Genomic DNA, 25,186 nt, shown 5'->3' on the forward strand with positions numbered 1-25,186 from the left:
ATTGCTTGAACCCAGGATGCAGTGAGGTTGCAGTGAGCCGAGATCACGCTTCTGCACTCCAGCCTAGGTGACAGAGCGAGATTCCATCTCAAAAAAAAATATATGTATACGTATATATATACGTATATACATACACATATATATGTGTATATATATACACACACACATATATATATATATATGGATTCTTACCATGTCTCACCACCTCCACCCACTACCATTCTGGGTTAAGCCATCAATATGTCTCCCTTGGATTACTCAATAGCCTCCTAGGTGGTCTTCCTATATCTCCTCCAATTTGTTGTCAATTGAGCACCCAGAGTGATCTCTTTTAAAAAGGCCAGACCACGTCACTCCTTTGCTCAAAACTATCTATGGGCTCCCCACATTAGTCAGAATAAAAGCCAAAATCCTTGAAAGGCATGCAAGATTCTAGACCAACAAAGTCTAATCAAAACAGGGCATTTTACATTTCCCAGGAGTCACAATGGAAAAGTAAAAATAAACAGATGAAATGAATTTTAATAATATATTCATTTAACCCAATATCGCTAAAACATTATTTTGACATGGAATCAAAATTAAAATTGAGAAAAATTACAACTAATTCTCATTCCAAGTCTTTGAAACATGGTGTATTATTTAATCATGCAGCCAGGCTAGGCGCAGTGGCTCACACCTGTAATCTTAGCACTTTGGGAGGCTGAGGTGGGTGGATCACCTGAGGTCAGGAGTTCGATACCAGCCTGGCCAAAATGTGAAACCCCATCTCTATTAAAAATACAAAAATTAGCTGGGTGTGGTGGCATGTGCCTGTAGTCCCAGCTACTTGGGAGGCCAAGGCAGGAGAATTGCTTGAACCTGGGAGGTGGAGGTTGCAATGAGCCGAGATCGTGCCACTGCACGGCAGCCTGGGTGACAGAGAGAGAGACTCCATCTAAAAAAAAAATAAAATAAATAAAAATAAAAAAATAAAAATCATGCAGCCCACGTCAATTTGGACCAGCCGCATTTCAAGTGCTGAGAGCCATCTGTGGCCAGAGATGACTGTATTGGGCTATACAGCCAGAGACCACATTTCTCAGATCATCTCTCTGATCATGCCTTCAGCTACCCTCTGCCTGGCTCACTCTGCTCCATCCAGGGGGCATGCCTGACACTCTGCACCGCCTGTTCCCTCTGTCTCCACTGCTCTTTCCCCCAATATCCATAGAGCTGCCTTCTTCACGTCTTGTCATCTTTGCTCACGTGGTCAACCTGTTTAAATGATAGCCACCACACGTCCCCTTCTGACACTCCTAATTCCTCTTACGCATCCTATTTCTCCCTCTAGCATTTAGCACCTTCTAAAAGAGTGTATATTCATGATGTGATCTCTGTTTTCTCACACTAGAAGATAAGCTCTGCAAGGGAAGGTGTCTATTTTGTTTGGCAATATGGGCCCAACACTTACAACAGTGCCTGGTACATAGTTGGGCACTCAATAAACACTTCTTGACTGAACAAAGTAATGAGAGACTAAATCAATCTTCCCAGAGGGTTTTCAGGTCAGGGCTCAGAGCCAGCATCTCACATAGCACAATAGCAGCAGTGACCTTGGCATGATTGAAATGGGAGCTATTTTGTTTGTTAGTAATCACTGCAAGAAAGGACAAAGCTAGATTCAATGCAGCAAGCATTTTCTGAGTGTCCACTGTGTGCAAGGCTGTAACTTTCACACATGTCTGCAGGGAGTCATCACTAGGACATAACCTCACCTTTGGGCTGGTACTAGGTTTCCTCTGTGCAGCTCCGGAGAGCAGCCCCAGTGTCAAAAGCATGAAATTGATAGAAACTGATTCAATTTTTTTGGAAGGAAGAACTTTTGAGTAACCAGCTCCATTCAAAATGAATTGGACTGTCTTAAGAGGTACAACTATTGTCCCAAATCTAGAAATAAATATTACTGAGAAGATATGGGCACTGAGAGGGAGGTTAAATTAAACCTCATAAGCCAACTCTAACTTTAATATTCTAAGATATTAGCCTACATTTTGATATAGTAGAAATAGTATGGGTTTTAGTATCAGGCAGTCTGGGTTTGAAATCCTCTTCCATCCATCACTTAGCCTGCTTCTGGTTAGCCTTTTCTTTTTCTTTCTTTTTTTTTTTCTAGACAGAATCTTGCTCTGTCACCAGGCTGGAGTGCAGTGGCATGATCTCGGCTCACTGCAACTTCCACCTCCCGGGTTCAAGCGATTCTTGTGCCTCAGCCTCCCGAGTAGCTGGGACTACAGGCATGTGCCACCATGCTCGGCTAATTTTAGTATTTTTAGTAGGGACGGGGCTTCACCATGTTGGCCAGGATGGTCTCGATCTCCTGACCTCATGATCCGCCCGCCTCGGCCTCACAAAGTGCTGGGATTACAGGCATGAGCCACTGCACCCGGCCCTGGTTAGCCTTTTGCATATGTTACATTTTTTTAGAATGGTGCCTATCCCCAAGGATTTTTTCTAATATCAGATGAGATAATGTATATAAAACTGTCTTCCATATGAGTTGACATATGATAGAAAATAAATAATAAACTTTACTGGGAAAATTTTCTCCTAGGTTCCAAGATTCCCAAAATTTTTCAAGGTTTTCCTTAAAAAAAAAAAATTCTGATTTCCAATGGCAGGGCCTGGGGAACGGGTGATAGGTGCCATGTCCAGCCTCGAAGGCAGGAAGAAGAAGCCCCTGAAACAACAAGAGAAGCAAGCCAAGGAGATGGATGAGGAGCAAGAGGCCTCTAAACAGGAAAAAAAAAAGGAGAAGCAGAAGAAACCCAGGAGCTAAAAGTGAAGGCCAAGACTGTAGGGAAGGGCCCTCTCCCTGAACATGGGTGAAATCTGGCAATCTCCATCTCTTTTCCTATCAGTAACAAGAACAATCACTACTCATAAGTGTTAGGTGCTGTGTCATTTAATCTTTGCAAAAGGCCAAGAGATGTTGGCCCAAATTAGTCTCATTCACATGAGGAAACCGAGATTCAGAGATGCTAATTAACTTGCCCAAGGCCAATATCTGGGTAAATGGCCAAAGCTAGCCTAGGAGATTCCTAAGGTATTCTTTCACTATTTTGTACTAATTAATTCACTCAAAAAGTGTTTATTAGCCAGGCATGGTGGCTCGTGCCTGTAATCCCAGCACTTTGAGAGGCAGAGGTGAGAGGATTGCTGAAGCCCAGGAGTTTGAGACCAGCCTGGACAACATAGGGAGGGCCCTATATCTAGAAAGATTTAAAAATTAGCTAAGGCATGGTGGTGTGCTCTGTAGTCCCAGCTACTTGGGAGACTGAGTCAGGAGGATCACTTAAGCCCAGAAGGTCAAGGCTGCAGTGAGCTGAGATCATGCCACTGCACTCCTGCTTGGATGACAAAGTGAGACCCTGTCTCAAAAAAAAAAAAAAAATATATATATATATACATACATATATATATATAACATATATTACATATAGATAGATAGATAGCCCTCCTAACTGTGCCAGGAGCTCTGTGCAATTGAAGACACAGTTGTGCACAAACGTCTTCTCTGCCCTCTGGGAACTTAGTCCCTACGATTAGGCTGCAGAGTTCTTGACAGTCACCTGTTCCCTTTCAAGAAGGCTTTGCTTCCCCTCCAGGCTCCATAAGAATGTCTGTAGATACTTTGGTTTTCTGCTCCTCTGGTAAGTCTGTAGCATTTTCCTGAAATTATTTTATCTTATAATTATGCAAATAACTTACGGAAATAAGTTGGAAAGATAATTTTCCATTTGTGATTGGATGCCACAATGGATATTACTTTTCCTTTTTTTGAGATAGAGTTTTGCTTTGTTGCCCAGGCTGGAGTGCAATGGAGCAATCTTGGCTCGCTGCAACCTCTGCTTCCCTAGTTCAAGCGATTCTCTTGCCTCAGCCTCTGGAGTAGCTGGGATTACAGGCACGCACCACGCCTGGCTAATTTTTGTATTTTCAGTAGAGTGTTTAATCATTTTGGCCAGGCTGGTCTCGAACTCCTGACCTCAGATGATCCACCTGCCTCAGCCTCCCAAAGGGCTAGGATTGCAGGCATGAGCCACTGTGCCCGGTCTACTTTTTCTTTTTTCGTTTTTTCTTTTTCTTTTCTTTCTTTTTTTTTTCTTTTTTTTTTTTTTTGAGACAGAGTCTCGCTCTGTTGCCTAGGCTGGAGTGCAGTGCTGTGATCTTGGCTCACTGGAAGCTCCGCCTCCACGGTTCACGCCATTCTTCTGCCTCAGCCTCCCAAGTAGCTGGGACTACAGGCACCCGCCATCATGCCCGGCTAATTTTTTTGTATTTTTAGTAAAGACGGGGTTTCACTGTGTTAGCCAGGATGGTCTCGATCTCCTGACCTTGTGATCCGCCTGCCTTGGCCTCCCAAAGTGCTGGGATTACAGGTGTGAGCCACCGCACACGGCCCTACTTTTTCTTAAGTGGCCACACATGGCAGCCTAACATCTTGCAGAGCAAACTGTAATTTGGAAACCTAACTTCTCTAAAGCCCCCTCCATGTCCTCCTTTGACTTCCAGTTTGTTTCAAAATCCCAGTCACATCCTGTATATACGATGTGGAAGGGGAAAGTGTGCACACTTAAGCAGTGCTGAGTTCTTAATTAGTAAAAAATGTTGACTTGCTCCTTGCCTCTCCTGAGGGGCCTGAACCTACACCTCTCCCTGTTCAGGTCACTGACCAAGGGCTTGCTGACCTATCCCTTAGCCCTCCTTAGAACAACCTTACAGTACCAACCACACCTATCCAATGCATATTTTAAGGGCTCAACCTTCCCCTTTTCATTCAGTCTGATTTTACTCATTTGTTTTAGAAACAAAAAAGCAAAAAAGGCTGGGCGTGGCGGCTCATGCCTGTAATCCCAACACTTTGGAAGGCCAAGGTGGGAGGATAACAGGAGTTGAAGACCAGCCTGGGCAACACAGTGAGACACAGTCTCTACAAATAATTTTTTTTTTAAATTAGCTGGGTATGGTGGCGTGTACCTGTGGTCACAGCTACGCTAGGGAGGCTGAGGCAGGAGGAATGCTTGAGTATCAGGAGGTTGAGGATGCAGTGAGCTGTGATATGTCACTCACTGCACTCCAGTCTGAGTGACAGAGTGAGACCCTGTCTCGATAAATAAATAAATAGGAGGAAAAGCAGAAAACATTTCCTACTTTCTTAAAAAAAAATTAAAAAGCAACCAGAAGACTATGAAGGCCTGGAAAAAAACTCACTGCAATTTTTCTAATCCCAATTTATATGATTCTATAACACACATAAAACAGAGATATAGTTAATGCTCCACACCCCTGTAGCTACATTACACAGGGCAATAAAACCAAGAACCACACACTCGGAATGTCTTACTTTTCACTTTGGAATAAAAAGGCTCAGGGACTAACAGAAATGCGTTTTAAGTATTTAAAACACTCATATTCAGATATGCCAAATGAGATGGAGATGTACTGATTTAATTGATTTTGCTATTTTCTTTACAGGACGGGGGGGCGCTATTAAACTAGTGGTACTAAATTTCTTAGCATAGCGTTCAAAGCCCTTCCTAATCTAGAGAACTTTGCCAGCCTCTGTGGTTTCCATAGAACACCCTAGATTGGAATACTCTGATAATAATCTTTATTTTGTGTTCCTACACAGTCCTGGTCATATGATAAGCATGCAGTTATTTCAGTCATTTTATGGTATTATCAATACACTATCCATGTAGACGAACCTCTGAACCCTCAGTTCCTTGAATTCCTTACCTCCAATGATCTTGTCCACCACCCAATGCCTCACACTCACCCTCATGGTTGGAACCTAAACCTTATCAAGACCAGTAACTGCAACTGGTCATAATTTCAAAGTCAAGCGTTTGATCCATGCCTCCCACCTTCTATCATTTCAGATCAGCCTTTCCAGTAGCCTGGTAGCCCTCTTCAAAAATCTTTCCCCAACTAGAACCTCAAATCTATGGATCCTCTAACTCATAACACTCCCTCACCTGCTTCATGTCCTCTCCCTTCTAACCATGGGACACTAATTTTTATACCAAAAAATTATTGTTTGTCTGAAATTCACATTTAAGTAAGCATTCTGTTGTGTTTTGTTTTGAGAGACAGGTTCTATGATGCCCAGGCTGAACTTGAACTCATGGGCTCAAGCAATCCGCCTGCCTCAGCCTCCTGAATAGTTAGGGCTACAGGTGCAAGCCACCGTGCCCAACTATTCTGTATTTTTATCTGCTACATCTGGCAACCCTGCAATCATTATAATCACTCCCTTACATTAACTCCCAACCTCCTTGGCTCCCTCTGACTTGAAACTCCCTCAGCAAAAGCACAGCTGAGGTTAAAGCCCAGCTTCCTGACAACTCTGTGTCCCCCTCATTGTAGCAGACTGTGGCTGGGGGAAAGCACAACCCTGCTGGGCAGGTCTCACTTTAAATTCACAACAGCAGCCCTTGAATAGGGCCTTCCTGCTGCCTGGTGAATCGCCCTACTTAGATTCCCCTACTCCATTTACACTCTGTATTTCATGCCTATGCCAATCTCCTCAAATCTTCTGTATTTTCTCCCTCGTCCCCATCCTCGGGGTCCTACTTCACTGAGAAAACCGAAGCACTCAAGAGAATTTCCTGATTCCCGTCACCACATCCGTCCAACTTGTTTGTACCCATCTATGTTAACTTCTTGTCCATGACGTAGATCAGAGGAGGCAAACTATTGGCACTGAGCCAAATCCAGCCCATTGTCTGTGTTTGTACAGCTGGCTAGCTAAGGATGGTTTTTACATTTTTAAATAGAGGAGAATATATATTTTTTTCTTTTTGAGACAGGTTCTCACCCTGTCTCCCAGACTGGAGTGCGGTGGTGCAATCTTGGCTCACTGCAACCTCCGCCTCCCAGGCTCAAGCCATTCTCCTGCCTCAGCCTCCCGGGTAGCTGGGATTACAGGCATGCACCACTACCACCCAGCTAATTTTTGAATTTTTGGTAGAGACGGGGTTTCACCATGTTGGCCAAGCTGGTCTCGAACTCCTGACCTCAAATTCAAATGATCCACCTGCCTCGGCCTCTCAAAGTGCTAGGATTACAGGTGTGAGCTACCACACCCAGCCTGAGGCGAATATATTTTATGACATGTGAAAATTATATGAAATTAAAATGTCAGCAATCCTAAATAAAGTTTTATTGGAACACAGCCATGTCCATTCATTTTGTATTGCCTATATATTGCTTTAGAGCTGGGACCATAAAGTAGTTTCAATAGAAATTGTATGACTCACAAATACTAAATCATTTGCTATTTGGTTCTTTATAGAAAAAGTTGGTGGGCATGGAGGCGCACGCCTATAATCCCAGCACTTTGGGAGGCCTAGGCAGGAGGCTCTCTTGAGCCCAGGAGTTTGAGACTAGCCTGGGAACATAGGGAGACCTCATCTCTACAAAAAATTTAAAAATTAGCTGGGCATGGTGGTGCATACCTGTAGTCCCAGCTACTCAGGAGGCTGAGATGAGGATTGCTTGAGCCCCAGAGGTTGAGGCGCTAGTGAGCCTTAATTGTTATGCCACTGCACTCCAGCCTGGGCAACAGAGCAAGATCCTGTCTAAAAAAGAAAAAAGAAAAAGTTTGCTGATCCCTGCCATAGACTATATGCTCCAATCCAAGGCCAATAATTCACATCCTTCTCCACTATTCAAGGATATTGGTCTACTAATTCTACCCTATCCTGTGTCACCATTTTTCCCTGTTCTACTAAATCATTATTAGCATACCAAAAGGCTGTTATTTCTCCAATCTTTTTTTTTTTTTTTTTTTTTTTTTTGAGACAGAGTCTTGCTTTGTTGCCCAGGATGGAGGACAGTGGTGCAATCTCAGCTCACTGCAACCTCCACCTCCTGGGTTCAAGTGATTCTCCCACCTCAGCTTCCCAAGTAGCTGGGACAACAGCCGTGCACCACCATGTCTGGCTAATTTTTGGATTTTTAGTAGAGACAGGGTTTCACCATGTTGGCCAGTCTGGTGTCGAACTCCTGACCTCAAGTGATCCGGCCGCCTCGGCCTCCCAAAGTGCTGGGATCACAGGCATGAGCCACTACGCCAGGCCTATTTCTACAATCTTTAAACAAAACAAACTCTTCCTTGGCTTGCCCCTGCCACCATCAGTGAGTGCTCTTTTTGGCAGCAAAAAAATCCCTAAAGAATAAACTGTACTTGAGGTCCACAATTCTCCAAATTTCTCTGAAACCATCCTCCATCACTACCGAAACTGCTCGCTAAGTTACCAATGACCCCCACATGCTAAATCCCGCAGCCATTCTTGGTCTCCTCTCATCTTACCTGATCGTTGGGCAGGCAGCGTGTGACACGGTGGCTCACTCTTTCTGCTTCCAAGCACTTTCTTCATGCTGCTTCCGAGATACCACACCCTCTTGATTTTTCTCCTCGCTCCTGGATGCTTCCTTGTCGTCCCCTTTCATTGTTCCTCTTTTTCCGCTCTTATCACAGGAGGGCTCCAGGACCTCTTGCCAGACTCTTCTTGCTTTCCCTTCATAGACTCTTTCTGTCTCACCCTTTAAATCATCTCTGTCATGCTGATGACTTCCAAATATATGCCTGCAGCCCAGACCTCACTCCTGAGCTCCCTGCTTCACTGTTGAGCCCCCTACCCATTGTCAACACATGAGCATCTGCCAGACAACTCAAAATCGCCATTCCAGGAACAACCGGGGCAACTGCACTTGATTACCACTCTCTACTTTCACCCCTGACACTGTAGCCCCTGTCCCCTCAAAGGATCACTGCCCCTAAGGAAAGTATTTCAACACTGTGATGTGATTTTTTTTTTTTTTGAGTTGGAGTCTCACTCTGTCACCCAGGCTGGAGTACAGTGGCGTGATCTTGGCTCACTGCAACTTCTGCCTCCTGGGTTCAAGTGATTCTCCTGCCTCAGCCTCCTGAATAGCTGGTATTACAGGCACCCTCCACCAAGCCCAGCTAATTTTTGTATTTTTAGTAGAGACAGGGTTTCACCATGTTGGTCAAGCTGGTCTCAAACTCCTGACCTCAGGTGATCCATCTGCCTCGGCTTCTCAAAGTGCTGGGATTACAGGCCTGAGCCACTGCGCCCGGCCTGTGATGTGATTTTTAAGATTTCCTGTCATAGGCAATTTCCAAGCAAAGCTGAATTGGACCATCACACCACAGATCACACTGCAGATTTTCCATGTTAACATTGTGGATGATTTTTAATCAATAAACACTGGAGATTTCTTCTCACCTGTCTCACCACTTGCCCAAGCTGCCAAAAATCTGTGGTTCTGTGTGCCAGGCCTTCACTTTGCAGTAAAGGATGGAGTAAGGGAACTCTGTGGGCCTCAAAAGGTGGGTGCCAGAGAGGGGGCTGCAGGGCTTACCAGTAGGCAGTCCCACCTGGTCCAGGGGAGCTGGAGGCAGAAGCAGGGTCTCTGTCCTCATGACTGTCCGGCTGACTTCAGGCCCTGAGGAGCATGTGTAGAGCTCAGGGCGCCTGTGAGAGGGAGGACGTTCTTGACTCTGAGCCAGGTGAAGCCAGTGTGGGTGTGCTTACAAATTCAAACAGTAAGAGAGGAGGTTCTGGGAGCTTCCAGCCCAGGATAGAAGCCTCCATGGCTTCTGACAACTGGGTGTCCAGACCCAGGTAGTAGGGTAATTTTGGTGACAACAGCGTGCCCGTCCCACTGAGGGTTACACCCCTGAATGGGTGAAAGACTCAGAGCTGGACCCATGTGACCTGATGTGAAATTTCTGTCAAATAACAAAATTTTTAAATGGTTTGCTAGGATTATTTCTATATTGAAAGTTTCTGGCTGGGCGAGGGGGCACTCGCCTATAATCCCAGCACTTTGGGAGTCCAAGGCCAGTGGATTGTTTGCACCCAGGAATTCAAGACCAGCCTGGACAACATAGTAAGGCCCTGTCTCTGCAAGAAATAAAAAAATTAGCCGGGTGTGGTGGTGCGTGCCTGTAGTTCCAGCTACTCAGTAGGCTGAGGTGGGGGGATAACCTAAGGTTGAGGCTGCAGTGAGCTGAGATGACACCACTGCACTGCAACTTGGGTGACAGAGTGAGACCCTGTCTCAAAAAAAAAAAAAACAACTTCTAATTATACTTTAAAAACTACTAAAGGTTCAAACTGCCCCCCAAAAGACAAAACAATATTCTAGTCCAACATGGAAGTCCAGCTTCCTCTCATCCCCAACCTGTCTTCCTTCCCTCAAATACTGGCAACCTGTCCTTCCTTCCTCACAGTCCTACATCCTTGCAATCATCTTTGGTCACTGTTTCTCTCAAGCTCCACCTAGCATCTGTGAGGACATTGTGTTGACTCTGCACTCACAACCAATCCAGCACCTGACATTTCTTACCCAATCTCGCCTCACCTCATCAGTCTGAGCTAGATAACTACAATCCTTCCTAATAGTTCTCCCTGCCTCCTCCCTTGTCTGATAGTCTCCTCCCCACCAGAATAATCCTTTCAAAAGAACATCAGATCCACACCCTGCAGTGGCTCCCCATTTCCCTCAGAGCCAACACCCAAGTCCCTTAGATGGCTTCCAAAGCCCTGCTTGATCTGGTAGGCAGCCCCACCAGCCCTCACCTCTTCTGCCCTGTCTCCTGTCATTCTCCCTAACTCACTCAGCACAACACACTGGCCTCCCTGCTGCTCGGGAGACAGGCCTGTCTCCACCTGGAAACCTTTGTGCTGGCTGTTCCATCTACCTGGAATGCTTTTCCCTAGATAGCTGCTAGGCTCACCTCTTCATCACCTTACAGTCTACTCAGATGTCACATTTCAGTGTGACTTACTCTAGCCTTCTGACCTCTCAGCCATACCCACCGTTTGACATCACTCTACCAACCTGTAATATATTATACAGCATACTTACTTATTATGCAGTTTAATAGAGCATTATCTTTACAAGGCAACATGTTTTTATCTATTTTGTTCATTTTGATTATTTTGGTCCAAGTGCTTGGAACTAAAAAGCATTCAATAAATATTTGTGGAATGAATGAATTGAATATCTACGTGTTAAAGGACTTCACCTTCATGTTTTTACTTAATTTTTCAGTCACCTTGAGAGTTATGTGTTACTCCATTTTACCTATAAAGACAGCAACCTTTAAAAAGTTTAAGTAACTTATACAAATCACAAGTTACTAAGTTGAAAAGTGAAATTGGGGACCAAGGTGTTCTTTTTAACCTCATAACTAGTGTCGTTTCCAGCTTTCCATGTGGCTGCGTCCCACTTTGGCATTTGTGAGAATCAAAGGAAAGTCAAGTTCATTCACACCAAATTTCTTTCTTTTTTTTTTTTTTGAGATGGAGTCTCCGTCTGTCACCCAGGCTGGAGTGCAGTGGCACGATCTCTGCTAACTGCAAGCTCTGCCTCCCAGGTTCACACCATTCTCCTGCCTCAACCTCCTAAGTAGCTGGGACTATAGGGGCTCACCACCATGCCCAGCTAATTTTTTGTATTTTTTAGTAGAGACAGGGTTTCACCGTGTTAGCCAGGATGGTCTCGATCTCCTGACCTCGTGATCTGCCCGCCTCGGCCTCCCAAAGTGCTGGGATTACAGGCGTGAGCCACCGTGCCCGGACTTTTCACACCAAATTTCTGTAAATCAAGGCAGAACTTCCCAAAAAAACTGCAAAGGAAAAGTTAGAAGTGGACACTTACTCATAATTATAAATGCATTTGTTCTTAAAATAATTCACACATTTAAATAACAGAAATTTAAAAGTATTTAAATAGGTAGAAATCATTAAAAAATATATAAAGAAGTAAACATATAACAAATCACTTGCTTTTATCAGGTTTAAATATATCCTTGATGGAGTTGTGGTTAAAAAGAATCAAGATGAACTTCATGGGCCCAGCGCGGTGGCTCACTCCTGTAATCTCAGCACATTGGGAGGCCAAAGCAGGTGGGATCACCTTAGGTAGGTCAGGAGTTCGAGACTAGCCTGACCAATATGATGAAACCCTGTCTCTACTAAAAATACAAAAATTAGCCAGGCATGGTGGCAGGTGCCTATAGTCCCAGCTACTTGGGAGGCTGAGACAGGAGAATTGCTTGAACCCAGGAGGCAGAGGTTGCAATGAGCTGAGATCGCACCACTGCACTCCAGCCTGGGTGACAGAGCGAGACTCTAACAACAACAACAACAAAAAAAACCAGAAGAACTTAATGAGGTCTGATTGGAGGTTTGGGGCCAGGAAAAGTGATGGGTTTTTTTTTTTTTTTAAGAGTGAAGGAAGGTGAAAAGAATAAACCAAAAAAAGTCATCTAAATAATTTGGACAGATGACATTCCCTAGTCTGCTAGAGGCTGCTGATCTCAGAGAATCGTCGTTTGTTTTTAAAAATCTAAAGACTATTGCCGGGCGTGGTGGCTTATGCCTGTAATCCCAGCACTTTGGGAGGCCAAAGTGGGCAGATCACCTGAGGTCAGGAGTTCGAGACCAGTCTGGCCAACATGGTGAAACCCCATCTCTACTAAAAATACAAAAAAATTAGCTGGATGTGGTGGCAGGTGCCTGTAATCCCAGCTACTTGGGAGGCTGAGGCAGGGGAATTGCTTGAACCAGGGAGGCAGAGGTTGCAGTGAGCCAAGATCGTGCCACTGCCCTCCAGCCTGGGCAACAGAGTGAGACTGTCTCAAAAAAAAAAAAAAAAAAAAATCTAATGACTATTTAGCCTTTGTCTTTGGGACAACTAAAGGCTATATAGTCCAAATAGAGATTATCTTTACCTAGAATAGAAAACCAGAACAAAACCAGTAGAAAAGCTATTACCTTCTCATCCCAGGTCCTGTCAACCTAAAACCCAAGCTCCTCCCATTCCTGTGCCTGGAAAGCCCTCAGATTTGCATCAGAAACTTTGGAGAAGGTTTCCTTTGGTTAACCTGGCAAACTGAAAAGTCGCTGTGCTAAAGGGTACACTCATCCCACCAATCTGTAGGTATGGCTTTAATTAATTTGCCCCAAGATTTATGGGAAGAGAGGAAGGAGACAGCTTTTTGTTTTTCTGTTTTTTTTTTTTTTTTTTTTTTTTTGAGACCGAGCCGCGCTCTGTGGCCCAGGCTGGAATGCAGTGGCACGATCTCAGCTCACTGCAACCGCCACCTCCCAGGTTCAAGCAATTCTCCTGCCTCAGCCTCCCAGGTAGCTAGGATTACAGAAGCCTAGCGCCATCCCTGGCTAATTTTCATATTTTTAGTAGAGACAGGGTTTCACCATGTTGGCCAGGCTGGTCTTGAACTCCTGACCTCAGGAGATCCACCCGCTTGGCCTCCTGGAGTGCTGGGATTACAGGTGTGAGTCACCACACCTGGCCTGAAAAGGACAGTTTTATGTGTCACCATGACTTCCCATTTAAAATCAATATAAAAACTGTAGCATCTCTGCTGGTTAATAATTAAATACAAGAAGCATTACTGGTATAGCAATATTGGTATGATGCATTTTTAAATCACATGCTGCAGATAACTGATTAAGTGCTGTCATTGCTGTAACACTGCAATGTACAAAAGGATAGCCAGGACACTTCGCTGGGCCTCAAGATCCTCTACCTGTATTTCTTCCTCATTCCTCCCAAGTTTACTTGTCGCAGGTAGAAAAAACAAGAGGCAGCCAAGGGCGGTGGCTCATGCCTGTAATCCCAGCACTTTGGGAGGCCAAGGCAGGCAGATCACTTGAGGTCAAGAGTTCAAGACCAGCCTGGCCAACATGGCGAAATCCCGTCTCTACTAAAAATACAAATGTTAGCCAGTTGTGGTGGCTCACGCCCATAATCCCAGCTACTTGGGAGGCAGAGGCAGGAGAATCACTTGAACCCGGGAGGTGGAGGTGGCAGTGAGCCGAGATCACGCCATTGCACTCCAGCCTGGGCAACAAGAGTGAAGCCCCATCTCAAAAAGAAAAAAGAAAAAGAAAAAACAAGAGGCAACCACCTAAACAACCCAATGGAATAGGAGGGTGTGGGGTCAGGGCCATTAAGCCTGAACTGCCCCACCTGCCTAAGATAATTGCATTTGAAGGGATCCTTGAAATGGTTAAATACACAAATTTTGAAGAAGAATTTAAGTGATTTTCAACCTGGAACTCTGTAATCCCAGCTACAGGCCGGAGAATCGCTTGAACCCGAGAGGCGGAGGATGCAGTGAGCCAAGATCGTGCCACTGCGCTCCAGCCTAGGCGACAGAGCAAGACTCCGTCTAAAAAAAATAAAAAAATAATCCGGCCGAGCGCCATGACTCACGCCTGTAATCCCAGCACTTTGGGAGGCTGAGGCGGGCTGATCACGAGGTCAGGAGTTGGAGACCAGCCTGGATAACATGGTGAAACCCCTTCTTTACTCAAAATACAAAAATCAGCTGGACGTGGTGGCAGGCGCCTGTAATCCCAGCTACTCAGGAGGCTGAGGCAGGAGAATCACTTGAACCCGGGAGGCAGAGGTTTCAGTGAGCCGAGATTGCGCCACTGCACTCCAGCCTGGGTGACAGAGCAAGACTCTGTCTCAAAAAAAATAAGTTAAAGAGAAGCCGGAAGTGCTTCCTGTGAATGAAAAGGTGAAAGTTCTCAACTTAGAAGAGGAAACCATCGTATTTTGAGGTTGCTAAGATCTGCAGTAAGGAGGAATCTTGTATCCCTGAGATCATGAAGAAAGAAAAATAAATTCATGCTAGTTTCGTTGTTGCATCTCAAACTGCAAAGCTCACAACAGTGTGTGATAAGTGCTTAGTTAAGGAAAAAAAACATTAAAATGTGTGGGTGGAGGTCATAAACAGAACTGTGTTCCACTTGATGGCTATCAGGTTCAGTGCTATGGGCAGTTTCAGGCTCTGAACTTATCCCCTGTGGATAAGGGAGCAGAAGGGCTACTGTCATCCCTGTTCAGGAATCAGTTGCAGAAGAGATGTCTCTAGAACTCCTCCCACTAAAGTGAAGCTCCACCAAAAGCACCAAGAACCATAATGCTGGTATGTCTGATCTGGTTTTGTTTTTGTTTTCGTTTTAGAGACAGAATCTCACCTGTGAGCCAGGCTGGAGTGCAGTAGCAAGATCACAGCTCACTGCAGCCTGAAACTCCTGGCCTCAAGAGATCCTTCCAGATCTCTTGGGACCGTAGGGTCCCAAGTAGGACCACAGGCATGCACCACCACATCCGGCTAATTTTTTATATTTTTTGTAGAGACAGGATCTTGCTTTTGTTACCCAGGCTGTGATCTGTTTATTAAAATATGTCACTAGAGGTTAGAGCTACATCTACTATTCTGCCTAGTAAGCATAATTAAGTAAAATATTCACTAAGTATAATTAAGTATTCATTTAGTGAAATAACTGAGTAGGAATCTAAGAACTAGGTTCCAGCCTAATCTATACCCAATGTGTAAGATATTACATGGGATCAGATCCTTAGCAAATGTCTTTATATTGATCCACAGTAGATCAACAGAATATATTTTTTAAAGACCTGTTCAAAGTTTTAGACAACTAGGGCCAAGCGTGGTGGCTCATGCCTGTAATCCCAGCACTTTGGGGGGCCGAGGTGGGCGCATCACAAGGTCAGGAGTTTGAGACCAGCCTGATCAATTTGGTGAAACCCCGTCTCTACTAAAAATACAAAAAAAATTAGCCGGGCGTGGTGGCACATACCGGTAATCCCAGCTACTCAAGAGGCTGAGGCAGGAGAATTGCTTGAACCCAGGAGGGGGAAGTTGCGGTGAGCCGAGATCGTGCCACTGCATTCCAGCCTGGGCGACAGAGGAAGACTCCGTCTCAAAAAAAACAAAAAAACAAAAAAACAAAAACTAGATCATACAAAGTTAAAATATAACTTTCTTGAGAGTCATGATTATATTTAGCAACTTAAATCATTGCCACTGAAAAGCTTGGCTTCAGTTTTAAGCAATTAATCTAAAAGCTATGGCACAGAGCTTGCAAGGTGTGGGCTCTAAAGGGTTACATTCCATAGCTAAATCATATAGTTGCTTGGCTGCCTTTATGCTAGACATCAAGTCAGGCAACTGGAATTCAACTCCTGGCAACCCCACTTACTACTTAGCTCTGGGACAAGTCACTTCATCTCTTTGCATTTCATCTTTAAAATAAAAATGATAATACATTCCTGCCTCATTCCACCACTAATGTAGGTGGAATAACATAAGCATGCAATAACTCTAAGACTCTAAGGCTCTGTGAAAATGTTGGTTATTTTTAACATAAACTACAATAATGGTCAAAATGGCCAATATTGGCCAAAGCCACACAGGATCCTTCCCAATCCCTTGAAATCACCTTCTGATAACATTGTATATTATTATATTTTATATATTTCTAGTAGATGGACACCCACCTTCCACTCTCAAGTACACCCCAGCGCCTGTTGTTCACCTCCTAGTGTCCATGTGTTCTTGGTGTGTAGCTCCAACTTATAACTGAGAACATGCAGTATTTAATTTTCTGTTCCTGTATTAGTTTGCTTAGAATAATGATCTTGTTCTTTGTTTTTTTTTGTTTTTGAGACAGAGTCTTGCTCTGTCGCCCAGGCTGGAGTGCAGTGGCATGATCTCGGCTCACTGCAAGCTCTGCCTCCCAGGTTCACGCCATTCTCCTGCCTCAGCCTCCAGAATAGCTGGGACTACAGGCGCCCACCACCACGCCCGGCTAATTTCTTTTTGTATTTTTAGTAGAGACGGGGTTTCACTGTGTTAGCCAGGATGGTCTCAATCTCCTGACATCGTGATCTGCCCGCCTCGGCCTCCCAAAGTGCTGGGATTACAGGCGTGAGCCACCACGCCCGGCCGATCTTGTTCTTTTTTATTGGCTGCATAGTATTCCATGGTATATATGTAACCACATTTTCTATCTTTTTTTTTTTTTTTTTTTTTTTTGAGACAGAGTCTTGCTCTGTTGCCCAGGCCTGGGTGACAAGAGTGAAATATGTCTCAAAAAAAAAAAAAAATTAGCCAGGCATGGTGGAACATGCCTGTAGTTGCAGCTACTAGGGAGGCTGAGGCACAAGAATCATCTGAACCCAGAAGGCAGAAGTTGCAGTGAGTTGAGATGGTGCCACTATACTCCAGCCTGGGCAATAGAGCGAGACTCTGTCTCAAAAAAAAAAAAAAAATAGAAAATAGAAACTGTGATTACATATATACCATGGAATACTATGCAGCCGTAAAAAAAGAATGAGATCATGTCTTTCACAGCAACATGGATGGAGCCAGGGCCGTTATCCTAAGCAAACTAATGCAGGAACAGAAAATTAAATACTGCATGTTCTCGGTTATAAGTGGGAGCTACGCACAAGAACACATGGACACTGGGAGGTGAACAACAGGTGCTCTAGGGCATACTTGAGGGTGGAAGGTGGGAGCAGAGAGAGGATCAGAAAAAATACCTATTGGGTACTATGTTCATTGCCTGGGGACAATTTTCTGTACACCAAACCCCTGTGACACACAATTTACCTATTTAACAAACCTGCACATGTGCCCTGAACCTAAAATAAAAGTTAAAAGAGTGGGAGAAAGAGAGAGAAAAGAATCTGGTAAAGCTTTCTTTTTTTTTTTTTTTTTGAGATGGAGTTTCGCTCGTCGGCCAGGCTGGAGTGCAATGGCGCCATCTCAGCTCACTGCAACCTCTGCCTCCTGGGTTCAAGCAATTCTCCTACCTCAGCCTCCTGAGTAGCTGGGATTACAGGTGCCTGCCACCACCATGCCCAGCTAATATTTTTTTTTTTTTTGTATTTTTAGTAGAGACGGAGTTTTGCCATGTTGGCCAGGCTGGTCTCAAACTCCTGACCTCAGCCTCCCAAAGTGCTGGGATTACAGGCATGAGCCACTGCACCTGGCCTCTAGGTGTATATACTTCGGTAAATAAGCATTGATATTCATATGCATTAAAATCCTTGGAAGAATAAAAAAGAAACTTGTTTTAGGAAGGGAATGCTGGGTAGATGGGGGACAAATATAGAAAGAAACTTCACTCTGTAATTTTTTCCTAGTTTTTTAGACATAGGAATGAATTACACATTCAAACATTTTAAAGAATAAACAATTTGGCCGGGTGCGGTGGCTCACGCCTGTAATCCCAGCATTTTGGGAGGTCGAGGTGGGTGGATCACCTGATGTTAGGAGTTTGAGACCAGCCTGACTAACATGGTGAAACCCTGTCTCTACTAAAAATACAAAAAAAATTAGCCAGGCATGGTGGCACATGCCTATAACCCCTGCTACTTGGGAGGCTGAGGCAGGAGAATCAGTTGAACCTGGGAGGTGGAGGTTGCAATGAGCTGAGATTGCGCCACTGCACTCCAGCCTGGGCAACAAGAGTGAAACTCCATCTCATAAAAAAAAACAAAAAACAAAAAAAAATTTAAATATGAAATGAAAGTAACCCTCTTCTAAAATTCTTATAGTGTGGTTTCTTGGTGGCCACCAAAACCCTTGTCACAACTAGCTCTGGGAGTTGAAGATGTATAGGAAGATAAGTGGTTTATTTTGCTATTTAATCAACTTTAAGTCTTTAACAAGTATACTTTGATTTAATGAAAATGGCAACTCAGCAAAGGATTTAGGGCTGTAATTCAGGATGAAACAAACAGGTTGTGATGAGGAAACTCCCCTGCCTGAGGGGTGTCCTGAGAGGGTCAGAGGCTCCAGTCTAGTGAGATAGGAAATGCATTTGCCAAAATGGAATTTAAATTTTTTTTAACTTTTATTTTAGATTCAGGGGATACATGTAGATTTGTTACATGGGTATATTGTATGATGCTGAGGATTGGGATATGGATGATCCCATCACCCAAGTAGTGAGCATAATTTTTCAAACCTTGTCCCCTTTCCTGCCTGCATCCAAAATAGAAATTTGAAAATAATTCTCCACACACTGGGATGGATGTTGGCAAGGGAACACCATTGTTTCCTACTTAACCCTTGCTGGATGTTTTTAAGAGTTCCTACCAGACTGCTGGCAGCAAAAACACTAATGTATTCATTCATTTACTTAGATCAATACAGTCCGATTCTTTGCCAAAACCCCTGTGTTACTGCTTGTCCTGTCTCTCGAACAGGCTGTTCTGGTCAAATCAAGAGGCGATCAAATGTCTAGGCCTCCAATTTCAGCAGCTGGAACTGAGTTGAAAAAGAGAGACTGCCCTCTGAAGTGAAATCACAAAACAAAGGTGAAGGGAGAGGGCCATCAACAAAAGAAAAAGAGAAGCTGAATTTATTATCTTTTTGTTTTTCTCCCTGAGGCAATGGAAACCAATAGCAGAGGCGTGGCTCTCCAGGCGACTTCTGTGCTTGCCTGGTCAGCACATACAGGGCATGCTTCCTAGCTTCCAGCCTGCTCTGCAGAGTCCTCCCCTCCTTCCTTCCTCCCAACCTCCCTCCCTTGCTCTCTTCCTTAACTCTTGGCTTCATTCTGGGTTTTTTTGTTTGTTTGTTCTAAATTCTGTTTGTTCTTCATTCTATTTTTTTGTTTGTCCTAAAAGTCAGGTTTATTAAAATATAACTTACATAGAATGAAATTCACCCTCTTTAGGTGTACAGTTCTATAGTTTTATAACCACCCAGATATAGAACATTTCCATCAAGACATAGCCATTTCCAACTGGGTATGGTGGCACACACCTGTAGTCCCAGCTACTCGGGAGCCTGAGGTGGGAGGATGGCTTGAGCCCAGGAGTTTGAAGCCGCAGTAAGCTACGATCATGCCATTGCACTCCAGCCTGGGCAACACAGTGAGGCCTCATCTCTCAAAAAAAAAATTTATAATAAAAATAAAATATAACAAATTAAACTTGGCTACAAATAGTTTCGAAACTGCTCTCTGGGAAACAGCTCTCCACCTTTGACATTTAATTTTATAATAAAAAAGCATTTCCATCACTCCTCAAAATTCCCTGTGCCTCTTTGTAGTCAGTTTCAACAGATGGTCTCTGTTCAAAGTCATCTCTGCTGCTTATTGATTTTGTGCTGTGGACAAATGACTTGGCTTCCCTGTGCCTCCGTTTCTATATTTTTTAAGTGGGGATAATGATACAAAGTAGTTCATAGGGTTGTTGTGAGGAGTAAACACTCAAAAATGACTTGTCATCGTTGTTGTGTGCATAGTTGGTGCTCTATAAACAACAGTTTGTCATGTGGGCAGGCACATGCTGAAACATTGGTATGTTGCATACTTGCTTCACGTTCAAGAGTCTGGCACCAGCATACAGTTGGTTTTCTCTATTTCATAGGATTTTATGATCCCGGAACTGGTGGGTACAAGAAATTAACTAGTCCAGTCCCCTGCCTTCCATGACAGGATAAAATATTGTTGTTCTCATCTTAAAGAGGAGCTCACTGGACCCTCAAAGATGAATCTGTTCACCTAAGGGGTAGAAAATGGAAGATTTAATGGAAAATGAGAAAAAACAGATTTCAGATTTCCTGCTTCCAAATCTAGAGCTCTTTTGACTACATCATAGCATTAATAGATGTATCTTCTCTAGATCTTTGGTTATAGTTAGTGACAGTAACTGTAGCAATGAATAAAGACTAAATTAACATTAATACATGTATCTTCTCTAGATCTTTGGTTGTAGTTAGTGGCAGTAACTGTAACATTGAGCAAAGACTAACATTAATAGATGTATATTCTCTAGATCTTTGGTTGTAGTTAGGGACAGGAACTGTAGCATTGAGCAAAGACTAAATTAACGTTAATAGATGTATCTTCTCTAGATCCTTGGTTGTAGTTAGTGACAGTAACTGTAACATTGAGCAAAGACTAACATTAATAGATGTATCTTCTCTAGATCTTTGGTTGTAGTTAGTGACAGTAACTGTAGCATGGAGCAAAGACTAAATTAACATTAATAGATGTATCTTCTATAGATCTTTGGTTGTAGTTAGTGACAGTAACTGTAGCAATGAACAAAGACTAAATTAGAAGGGGAAAACTTGCAAGGCCAGTTTGGACAGTTCACTTCTGCAGCAGTTCATTTGCTGTCAGTTTTGTTGTAGTCTTTTTTTCCGCCTTTCCCTAGTAAATAATTTCCAGTAGAAAGAGAGAAAATACAGCTTGAGCAACATGGCAAAACCCTGTCTCTACTAAATATATAAGAAATTAGCTAGGCACAGTGGCGCATGCCTGTAGTCCTGGCTACTTGGGATACAGAGGTGGGAGAATCACTGAGCCCAGGAGGTCGAGGCTGAAGTGAGCTGAGATCATGCTACGGCACTCCAACCTGGGAAACAGATGTGAGATCCAGAAAGAAAAGAAAGAAAGGAAAAAAAGAAGAAAGAAAAGAAGGAGGAAGGAAGGAAGGAATATAAGAAAGAAAGGAAAAGAAAAGAAAGAAGAAAAAAGGAAAACAAATGCAGGAGGTAGGAAGGAAAGGAGAGGAGAGGAGAGGACAGGAGGGGAGGGGAGGGAAAGGAAGGGGAGGGGAAGGGAGGGGAGGGGAGGTGAGGGGTGGCCAGGCGTGGTGGCTCTCGCCTGTAATCCTATCACTTTGGAAGGCTGAAGCGGGAGGATCCCTCGAGCCCAGGAGTTCAAGACCAGCATGGGCAACATAGGGAGACCCTGTCTCTATCAAGAAAAAAAGAAAGAGAAAGCATACTTTTTCCTGCTTGAATATCTGTATGAGTAGCTACGGGGCTGTGTTCAGGCCTGGGAATGAGTAGTCTATCACCCACATACCTGAATCTCTACCTGTGGGGCCAGACACTTTAGGATACCATAGGATGTATTATCTTCAGGAAAACACTACCTGATCACCCAAACCTAACCCTAAGGCATATGCGCCTTACCTTTCCTGCCCCCACCAGCCCTAGCACCTGAAAAACAACTTTGAGAGAGTTTTTTCCCTTCAGCCAAGCACGCAATTGCTTCATTAAAGTGCAAACAGACCCTAAAAGAGGTATGACAATAATTGTACTAAGTAACAATGACTCCTATTAATCATTCTGATTAAATTTAGGAGAAGATCCCTAACACTTGTTAATCATCCTTTTAACAAAAGATCCCACCCTTAAGCACGCAAAGATATTAAACTACATTTAAGAATACTGTTTTATTTCTGTGGTATTTATTTTAAAGTTACTTTCTATTTGTGGCAAATACTTTTCATTTTATGATGTCATATAAATTTTCCTTTTTTTCTTAATTTTTGAGACGGAGTCTCACTGTGTTGCCCAGGCTGGAGTGCAGTGGTGCGATCTTGGCTCACTGGAGCCTCCACGTCCCGGGTTCCAGTGATTCCCCTGCCTCAGCCTCCCCGGTAGCTGGGATTACAGTCGCACGCCACCACACCCAGCTAATTTTCGTATTTTTAGTAGATATGGGGTTTCACCATGTTAGCCAGGTTGGTCTCGAACTCCTCACCTGAAGTGATCCACCTGCCTCAGCCTCCCAAAGTGTTGGGATTACAGGCGTGAGCCACTGCGCCGGGCCTGAATTACTCTTTGTCTATTGCAATTCCTCTGTCTTGATGAATCAGCTCTGTCTAGGCAGCAGGCAAGGTGAACCACTTGGGCAGTTACAAGTATAGTATTTAATATTTATCATGTTACATTTTCTTTTTCTTTTTTTCTTTTTTTGAGATGGAGTCTCATTCTGTCACCCAGGCTGGAGTGCAGTGGCTCGATCTCGGCTCACTGCAGCCTCTGCCTCCCGGGTTCAAGCGATTCTCCTGCCTCAGCCTCCTGAGTAGCTAGGATTACAGGCTCACGCCACCAAGCCTGGCTAATTTTTGTATTTTTAGTAGAGATGGGGTTTCACCATTTCAGTCAGGCTGGTCTTGAACTCCTGACCTCGTTATCTGCCCACCTTGGCCTCCCAAAGTGCTGGGATTACAGGCGTGACACACCGCGCCCAGCCTCACGTTACATTTTCATAGCTAGCAGGATAACGGTGGAGTTATTGGCACTCAGGTCACATTCTAGGGAATGTTTATTGGGCAATCTCAATGACACCACAAGCTAAATGACTTCCGGTGTTTCTCATCTTTGTGCTTTCTTCATTGCCACCTTTGCCCAAGGCATCTGTTTCTTCTGGATCATCCTTGTACAGCCAATGATGGAATGATCTTCTGAAAGTGAATCTTCAGTAGACACATTGGCCACACCATCTTTGCCAGCCATCACATTGCTCAGGTCTCCCACATGCCTCTCTTGATCCTTTGGGCCACCGTGTTTTTTGGTTAGAGGATTAAAGTGCGGATCAGCCTTGTATATTAGCTCCAAAATGATGGACATGGAATCTGTGCTGAACTTTAGTCAATCCTATAATGCGTCCCAATACCACAGCTGGCCCATTTTCCTTCTGTTTAAAGTGGATGGTGCCAGCATGAGGACTTAGGCCTCTAACATGCACACGGCCCTTGTTGTCATGGCTTTTGTGGGGTATGCTCTGGTCCAGGCTCTGAAGGCTGTGGTGGAATTTTGGCTTAACTTAAAAAAAATACTTTATTTATTTATTTATTTATTTAGAGATGGACTTTCACTCTGTTGCCCAGGCTGGAGTGCAGTGGCGTGATCTCAGCTCACTGCAACCTCTGCCTCCCGGGTTCAAGCCATTCTCCTGCCTCAGCTTCCCAAGTAGCTGGGATTACAGGCACACCCCCACCACGTCTGGCTAATTTTTTTGTATTTTTAGTAGAGACAATGTTTCACCATGTTGGCCAGGCTGGCTTCGAGCTCCTGACCTCAAGTGATTTGCCCGCCTTGGCCTCCCAAAGTGCTAGGATTACAGGTGTGAGCCACCATACCTGGCTAAAAAATCAACTTTAAATTATAAAATAATGTAAGCAATTTACGGAAAGTTTGGGAATGAGAGAAAGAGAAAGAAGGAAGGAAGGAAGGAAAATAGGGGAAGGAGGGAAGGAGAGGGAAGGAGGGAAGGAATGAGGGAGGGAGAGAGGGAGGGAGGGAAGGATGGAAGAAAGGAAGGAAGGAAGGTTTGTTACATGGGTATATCACGTGATGCTGAAGTCTGGGATACTAAAGGAAAGAAGGAGGGAGGGAAGGAAGGAAGGGAAGGAAGGAAGGGAAGGAAGGAAGGAAGGAAAGAAAGAAGGAGGGAAGGAAGCAGGGATGGAGGGAAGGAAGGAAGGAGGGAGGGAAGGAAGGAAAGAAGGAAGGAAGGAAAGAAGGCAGGCAGGCCGGCAGGCAGGCAGGAAGGAAGCCATACACCTTCCATACATTCATATCATCTATGATCCTATTCGCATTTGAGGAGAGTTCACTGGGAAGGGTCTTTAAAAGTAAGGCCCCTGGGATATAAGAGGCATGGCAGGTATATCTTATAGGGTAAGAGGGGATAAAACTAGGAGAGAGACATCTTGGAAGAGGTCTGCATTGGAAGATGGGAGGAGGAGACAGAAGTGTAGGAAGGTTGTGATAAGAGGAGAAGAGAGACTGGGGAGGCAGATGAGAGATTGTTAAGGGCACCATTCCCTAAATTAGCTAAACACAGTCATGTCTGGGTGATCCTGGAAGGAATTATTTGAAGAAAAATCTGTCATCTAAGTGCCTAATGGCCAGATATGATCTTTCATTTTCAAGGACCAGGGACACTTTCTGGGGAAGATGAGGACTAACCAAAATACATAAGTGGGCAACAGAAATGCTGATTTATGAATTTCCAGTGGAAAACGTAACTCTCAGGTTAAGGCGTCATTAGACATCATGCTGCGGTCAATGCCTTTGAAGTCACATCTTAAGCAGAATAATTATTTGTTGGCCTACTGCAAGAATCCACCCTATACAGGGACCAAAAATTTTCATAAGTTGCAAATCTCTCCCAGTAGATGAAATTAAGATAGAGTTTGAAAGCTCCTCCGTAAATGTAGTATCAGAACACAGACTTAGAATGTATTGAACATCTATGATGTGGCTGGGCATGGTGGCTCATGCCTGTAATCTCAGCACTGTGGGAGGCTGAGGTGGGTGGATCACCTGAGGTAGGGAGTTCAAGACCAGCCTGGCCAACTTAGTGAAACCCCATCTTTACTAAAAATACAAAAATTAGCTGGGTGTGTTGGAGCACGCCTATAATCCTAGCTACTCGGGAGTCTGAGGCACGAGAATTGCTTGAACCAGGGAGGCAGAGGTTGCAGTGAGCAG

General features: G+C 44.1%; 1 pseudogene; it reads right to left on the minus strand.

Annotated features, from left to right (window-relative positions):
• Positions 1-23,012: 23,012 nt before the first annotated feature.
• LOC129039626 (superoxide dismutase [Cu-Zn]-like) lies at positions 23,013-23,452 on the minus strand (annotated as a pseudogene).
• Between the last annotated feature and the right edge of the window lie 1,734 nt (positions 23,453-25,186).

This window comes from Pongo pygmaeus, chromosome 5 (assembly GCF_028885625.2).
Source record: "Pongo pygmaeus isolate AG05252 chromosome 5, NHGRI_mPonPyg2-v2.0_pri, whole genome shotgun sequence".
NCBI classification, from domain to species: domain Eukaryota; kingdom Metazoa; phylum Chordata; class Mammalia; order Primates; family Hominidae; genus Pongo; species Pongo pygmaeus.